The sequence below is a fragment of the Callithrix jacchus genome, chromosome 20 (assembly GCF_049354715.1).
Source record: "Callithrix jacchus isolate 240 chromosome 20, calJac240_pri, whole genome shotgun sequence".
NCBI classification, from domain to species: Eukaryota; Metazoa; Chordata; class Mammalia; order Primates; family Cebidae; genus Callithrix; species Callithrix jacchus.
The window spans coordinates 29,672,837-29,680,932 of record NC_133521.1 but is presented as its reverse complement, the minus strand read 5'-3'; the positions used below and the strand labels follow the sequence as shown (position 1 = coordinate 29,680,932).

General features: G+C 39.0%; 1 protein-coding gene across 2 annotated transcripts in view; it reads right to left on the bottom strand.

Moving 5' to 3' along the window:
* Positions 1 to 3,115: 3,115 nt before the first annotated feature.
* LOC118149687 (uncharacterized) overlaps positions 3,116 to 8,096 on the bottom strand; it is a 325,586-nt gene continuing 320,605 nt past the window's right edge. For both annotated transcript variants that reach the window (XR_008478248.2, XM_078357606.1), the window contains one exon: positions 3,116 to 6,977. The gene's annotated coding sequence lies outside the window, so the exon portion shown is untranslated. The remainder of the gene's footprint in view (positions 6,978 to 8,096) is intronic.

Below are 8,096 nucleotides of genomic sequence, written 5' to 3'. Positions count from 1 at the left end.
AGACAATGAGGGGACTGGGCGCATTAGCGCACTAGATTACAGAGCCCATCAAAAATACCTTTGTTCTGTCAAAGATCCAATCATTTACTAGTTGTGTTCTGCAGAGGAGAAAGAATGAGAGGAAAAAATCCACCAAACAAATAAACAAAAAATACATTTATGAATTTAAAACCCCCATAGTTCTCTTCATTCTAACAGGAAAGGTAAGTATCTGATTAACCTTCTCAGGAGAAGGAAAGATGGGGATTGTGCTTCTGAGACAAAAATCTATACAACCTTTTTTTTTCACTGGCTATCAAAATTTCTACACTAGCTTCTGTTCTTTGGGTCTTGGTAAGAGGGAAATTGTCAAGTTATCAGGGTTTGGGCTTGACTACACTGCACTCAGCCTGATTTGTGGCAGAATATGTAGAAGACAAACTATTTCACAATTAGAATGTTCATTTTCATTAAATGCAAGGCTTTTGATATGTATTTTGTCACGATATAATGCTAATCAAGAAATGTGTGATGGTTGAGAGGGGAAAAATGTGTTTGAGGGCTATTATTGAGAAATACTTTAAAAGCATCTATACTGGCCCATATAAAAAGGCAGTAAGAATCTATGAAAAGAGAGAGCACATGAATTCTTGCATTGAGCATGTGTGTGTTTGTGTGCAAAGGGGAGGAGGGAACTGGAAAAGGAGGGAGGAGAGAGATGAGGGCGTTCATATTGAGCCCTGGGTGAGTGTATAACGGTGAGATGTGTGCTGAATCGTCAGCATGACTGCAAGCCTGGCGAGCTTGTGATTCTCCAAGGAGACAAAATACCCAAATGGGAGGTTGGTGCCTGACTTTTTTCTTTTTATCATTTTCATCATTTGCCTATGAACTCAGAGGAGTATTTTATCAGTCATGGAAAATGCCCCCAAGGGGCCCGGATCAAAGGCAGGCTTTGAATTGTGTACTTGGTAGATCTCCCTGCCAAAGACATTAATGCGATTAAAACACAAATTCCATAAACAATTATTTTCCATCTGTTTAGCAATAATAATAGTGATGCTATGTGCTATCAATGGTATCCTTCTCTACAACGAGGCACAAAGTGAATGCAAATACCCTTCTACACATGGATGCTGCAGCACTTTGGGAGGATTTGGGAGGTTTCATCTGCCAGCAGGACAGGAGAGTGGCCACTGTCACCAGGCAGGGATTTCTTGAAAGGCATGGCTGTATTTTAACTGTCATTTAGCAAAGATTCATTAAAACAATTCATTGCATTCTACCAATTGTGCAGTTTACTTGTATACTGGTGTAAATTGGAGATTTGTCATGTCTTGCCCCCGCCTCCATGTTTGTTTCTACTGTCGGTACAGAAAATGTAACCCTCTTTTTGCCTTTCTTAATTATCCCCAGTACCAATGACTCTGTTCCTTTATTGATGGAGGAAGGGAGATTCAGTAGGACTGCCAGTCCAGGTGGCTCAGTCACAGTTACACATTCAGAGACCTACTCATATTTGTTTGGATTCACAACACATACTCTGAGTAGGGAGAAAGAGAAATCTATAAGCTTTAAAAATCTCTGCCTAAACCAAACCGAGAGATTAAAGGGGAGGGCAAAGGGGAGGGCCCAGACCGATTTCCACACACCAGCACTCGTAACACGGGGATAGATTCCTGAAAGAGAGACGGACCGGCATGAGAGTCTTCATCAGTGGAATTTTAATGAGCCCTAAAGGTTAGCCTTCGACTTCGTTAACAAACAGCTCTAGAGATAATTTCCAATTTTCAGTGTTTATAGAATAGTGGTTCCTTGGTCATAATGAAATTCTGAGACTGTCTAGAGCCTATTCTGCATGTCCAGCTGAGGTTTAAACACAAACATCAAAAACTATTAAATGTGTGCTCAAAATCAAATGTAGAAGAAATAAAAAGAGGAAGACATTTTGCAAATTAAAGTGATCACATTAACATCCTTTGATGAAATCAGTTCAGTCAAATGAAAAATACTTATTAAAAAAATAAACCCTGCACAGATATTACTATTAAGAGGGTAATGATTATTCTAATATTGAAATGGACACAGGCAAGAAAAAAGAGAGGTAATAAACAAAAGAGGAAAGCTTCATTTCAGTAGCTGGAGATCAGAGTCCCTGCTACATGAGAGTGGGTTGTAAATGTGTAAGAAAGAATACAGATGCAAATACTGCCACAATTGACACTAAGGGATGAAGGATAGGTCAGTTTGTTGCAAATATGTCTCCTCTTCATCTTCTCCCCTCTTCCTGCTTCCTCAGGCTTTACTGGGCCCTTGAAGAATTGCCATAATTGCACCAGAAAGGAAAGAAGTATGACTGAGATTCCAGTTACACAAAACAAGAGCAAAGCATGGTTAAGACAAAGGGCCACATCTAAAGATTTATCTTCCCCCTAAATTGGGTGGAAAATCCCTTCACTTGCCCCAAAAGGATGATCAAATCTCCTACTGGTATGGGGACCAACAGAAGACGCTTTAGCTGTAAATACTGGGAGAACTATTCTTCAGTTTATTTAAAGTTAGGCTAAATTGTATTTCCTCCAATGCAACAAATCCCTTTCACTACCCAGGATTGCCACTTCCCGTCTTGATTCACAGAAGAAGGGAAGGGGTTAAAAAACAAAAGAAAAACCAGTGCTGGCCTGAAGCTCTACCACTCCAAGGGTGCCAGAGGTTAGGGAGCAAGGGGCCCTGCTGGGTTATGTTCTGGTCAATTTGGTGCACTGCCAGAGAGCATGGAGGGCCTGAGAGTGGGCAGCTGACTTGGGTTTCAGTTTCAGTTTTGCATTTACTCCTTACTCCCCATGAAACCCTGGTGGGGGGCAGTCAATCCCTCAGAGTTACAGTTTTCTCCTAGGGTTAAAGGGATTAGTGAATTCAGCAATGTTTGCATTGCGGGGGATCTCAGGTATTATTTAGTCTATTCTCCTCATTTTACAGTCAGAAAACTAAATAACAACATCGTTATAATAATAAAGATAATTATAATTATAACTAATACTTTTGAGCATTTAACACGTGCTGGGCACTATGCTAAGCACTCTCTCAGCTACCCTGCTTGGTAGATACTATTGTTACTTCCATTAACTGAGGTGCTGTGAGGTTCAATATCCAAGGTAATACAGCTAGCTGGTGGTAAATGGTAAAGCTGGCTTCAAACCCAGATGGCCTAGCTACAGAGCCCACGCTCCTAAACTCTGTAGTTTAGTAAACCATGAATTCCCCATGGCTTGCCCAGGGGTTGCATTCTTTTCAGAAAAGGGTGCACTACCTGACTTCATGCTGCATTTGGTCCTGAAAACACATACCCTACAGAGACATGCCCTCAGTATCATGACAATGGCTGATGATGGCTACTCTGTTCCTTCCGGGTTCCCTGAGGTCATGGCTTCCTTCCAGCCAAGTTGTCTCCCAGCCTGCTTTCACAGGTGTCGTGCAGTCCTCCCAGGATGCCCCGCTCTGTATGGTGCCCTTCCCAAGTCACACTACTGCTGCTCTTTAACTGCCTGCTAATGGCTTCTCCCTCTCCCACTCCTTCACTCTCTCTCTCCAACCATCCCCTTGAACTTCACTTGAGCTGCTATTACACTTGCATTTGAACACCCAGCATGACACTATTTTTTTGCTCCAGCACCAGCGCTTGAACATCTTTTGTTAGTCATTATGGATCAAAACTGCTTCACGGAGCAAAAATAAATGGCAGAAAGAGAGAACACGGCAGAATAAACACCACCATTGCGAAAGACAGTCTGCTCAGGGTAGTGTGGGAGCATGCTCATTGGGTGAGGCTGGTTGAAGAGTGGTGGGCTATGTGCACTGGTGAGGGAGGAGATTGCAGTTTGCCATATTAGCTCTCGTCAGCTAATAGCACCCAGTGCCTAGGAAAAGTACATTAACAGTATGCAGTAACAGACAGTTGCTGAAAGGACAATAGCATTTATATCAAATTATTGTTACATAGAGAAATGTTAAATAGGTGATATGTGTTCTAAGCTCAAAGAGGCCTGGTGACTTGCTCCAAGTTGACAAGTGGTGGTAGGTGGCAGAACCCTACTACAGTGTAGGTCCTCAATTTCTCAGGACACTGGTCTGCTGGATAACATCAGTCTCCTCAGGCTACTGTGAGAAACAGCTGAAATAAAAGCACCATACAACACATTCCAGACACCTGGACAAGGCACACAGGTCCTTTGTGATCTGGCCTCACCTGCCGTTTCACTCACATATTTCATGCCTTAATGTCCTCACATCGCTGTCCCTTCTGCTTGAGGTGACAACTTCCCCAGTCCCCTCTCTTCACTCCTCTTTCTCAAGCTGTAAACACCTGTTCACCTTCCAAGATCTGGCCACAAGCTTACTTTCTCTGTGAGGCTTCCTGTCCTCTCAGCATTTTCTGTAGTACACATGGTTAGAATGCTCACTGTACAGGATAATGATTGGCTGGTTATTCTTCCTCTCTCCTTAACCAGGGAGCGTATTGAGGGCAGAGACTATATTTATTTCTCTTTGTATCTTCAGTGCCCAGCAAAGGGCATGGACCATCTTATTTACTCTGAATATACAAGGAAGGAAGAAAGAAAGGGAGAGAGGGAAGGAATATCCTCCTGAAACTATAAAGCACGATACTTTTTATTACTGACAAGAGAAAGATGGCCACTGTGTGATGCCCTCCTACTGTGCAGGAGTGAGCTTACTGCTTTCATGCCTTAGACACAAAATGGAGCAGGCAACAATAGAGCAGGAAGCTCACTTCTTATTCCCCATTTACCTGTCCAATGAAGAGGTACAAAATTACCCTAAGATACAAGGAATGCCCTTCATTAATGCCATTTGCCAGCAGTAATTTGGTTAACTGAATAATCACACAATCTAAAGAAAACAGAGACTTAAGGATCTCTAACTAATGTATGATACTAAGATATTTTATTTGGTGGCATGTGCAATCATAGAGCATTTTGTTTGGTCATCCTCATCTGGAGGTTTTAGAAAAGCCAGGAGAGAAAAGCAGCCTCCTCAGGGATTTTTCCTTAGAATACAATTTTAACAAAAAGCTGAGTGTACAACTTGCAAAATAATAAGCTTCAGTGATAACACAAGCTTCAGCTACAATTATCACAAAGAGCAAGTCTGCTGCCCAGGCTTCTAACGTATCCTTGTGACTACAGAACAGACCAAAATGTCACATTCAAGTTGAAGTGACTGCAGCCAATTAGGTAATTTCCACCAAATTGGGTCCATTAATACTTGGACATTATCTTGAGGGTGAAATAGAATTCAGTGACAAGGTGCAATGTGGCTTGTGAAATATTAGTTTTGGACAATTACAAATCAGGATCCAAGGGTATGTTAAATTATTCAGCATTCTTGACCTCATTATTAAGTGACTTCATGTGGGTTTTTGCTTATATTCATATAATCTCAGGATCCAAAGAGCTTGATTTTTGTTTCCTTTCCCCAGACATTTCCCTTTTTATGTATCAGAAATTGTATGTCTATTTCTTTATTTTTATCCTGTTTAATAATTTGAAGGACAATGGCTATGTTTTTGTTTGGGGAACACACAATGAGGACACTTGCTCATATGATGACACATATTAGAAATATTAATATTAGTTAGAAATTTGGTTCTCATGCCTTTCTTTGCTAACACACAACTTCAGGTAACAGAACAATTTTTTCCAGTCAAATATATGCCTTGGTCCAGAAACTATCGAACAGAAAGCTGTGATTTGTAACAGATGGTCTTATAAATGAGTCAGAACTTCAATGCCAAGTCGGCTTCTGGAAGTGTTCTAAAATGATAGCAACAATATTGTTTTCCAAAATAATGGGAGAAAGCCTTAAAAACACTCCAGGAAAATTGTGTACCAAAGATGTTTGTTGATTCTGTTTCATTCCAAAGATGTTTGGAACAATGATTAGTTGGTGCTGATGGGATTTCCACAACTAGGAAATGTGTTGGACATTTAAAACTTTAAATCAGTGTTCCAGTAAGTTCTAAAGAACTTTAACCAATTGCACAATTATCCTAAGAATATGACTACCAGATATCACTTAAATGTATAAGTTTACTTACAAATTTATAAGTTTATAAATGCTTTACTTTATATCATTGGGGCAAAGCAATGATATGGACATGAAATAGGAAAATTACCAGATAATGTGACTGAATCAGTGAACATCTGCCAAAATAAAAACCTCTTTGAGATGAACAAAAGAAATTAGATAGCATTAGGCTACTCATAGGACAACTGGCTAGAGCACAGTTTCTTCTTTTAGATGTGTGTGTTCTGTAATTTTGTTCATGATTCAGACCAAAACAAATACTTTGAAAGCAGAAACACAGAATTCCATTTCAGCATATCCCCAACCAGATGGGATCAGAAGAGGTGTGATCATTTTAGAGTGTTCTTCTCTGTAAATCAACTTCTGGTTCATTCCAGAGTGGGGCTGTCAGCTCTTAGGTACCCAATGAAGTTGAGCATTTTTAGCAAACTAAACACAGGTATTAAAATAAAGTTTGAATTAGTTTTAATCACAGTGACCTAGATTCTCATGCTCCCCAGGACCTCACTGTAACTCTTCCATGTGTGAGATCCATGGGAGGGCTGCACATGGGGAAGACTCACCGAGTGTAGAGCAGGAAGGAGAATTTAGGTCAATTACCTTTTGAAGTGTGATCCCTTTAAACAGCTACTCAAGGTAGTATCTTGCTAACAGAGCTGTATATAATAAAAGTGACCTGTGCTGTTTCTTTAAATACTGCTTTTTGGTTGTAAGCGATCAAAGTTTTAAATTTGTGTAAGAAAAAAAAGATCAAGGGAAGTTTCATAGATGTTCTTTCTGGAATCTATTAGGAAGGCTTAGGTATGTGGTTTACCTCTCTTAAAGACTGGACTTGAAAGTAGGTGCCTCCATTTCAGTCTCCCAGCTGAGCTTTTGTTTTCTCTGCCAGTAAGCTGAAGAGACAAGTAGTTTAGATGTCACCTCAGGATTTTTTTATAATATATTGAAAAATAAAAAAACATAAAGTAGATGAATGTATGAGAAGAAGTAATTACTATGGATCCATTCCCCAAAGTTTGAAAAAAAAGTATTGTATATGTGAATGTGCATTTTCTTTCACTAGTTCTCTGGGAAGCAAGAACTTTTTTTCTCAAACTACATATAAAGCAAAATTTGATAGGTTTTTTTTAAAAACCTTTAAAAAGGAGATACAATTTTGATATATTTATTCTTTCATTCAAAATTATTTACTGGCACCTACTATATGTCACCTTGCATGTTCTTGGGAAGATAACAGTGACCTCGATCTGATGTCTGAGCTCAGGGGAAAGAAATCGTGCATCAATAGTTTTTGGAATCTTAGAAAGGAATGCTTAGAAATATTGAGTAGATGAACATATTTAAAATATGTACATCATTTATTTTATTTTTAACATTTCAAAAATGCAGAATAATTTGAAAATCAACATCTTTGCCAATTCTACTCCTAAGTAATAAGCACTATGAGCAATTTGCTATATGTCTTTTTGGATTTCTGTCTGTTTATAAACATATATACAAAACAATTTCTTAAGAACATGAGCAGACTTAATCCTGATTTGTAACTCTTTCTTCTATTTAAGAGTGTTCCATGAGCAACTTTCCCAGTCAGTGAGGGTGCTGATTTACCCCATTTTTCCTAATGACTACAGAGTTTTCCATCTTATGGCTCCCCAATATTAACATCGATGGCAATATGGAATGACACGACAGTATTAACTAAAGGCAGAAGATAATTCTGCATTTAAGTTGTTGGTTTATAAATGTTTTCCTATCCTGTCATATGGAAGGCTACCAATCTTTCCTGAGAAGCTACTGAAGAAAGAGTTTCATGATTTTTTAAAATGTATTTTTTTAGCATGAAAGTCTTTTAATTAGTAAAACACTTTCATTGCTTTTAGTTTTATGGCAGGGATTCAGAAAAAGCAAATAGACTCAAAGCAACATAATGAACATAGGGGAAACCTTCTGTAGATCTTCAAAGAAAATGATATAGAAATTATAAACATTACTGAGAAAATTAATTGCATGGT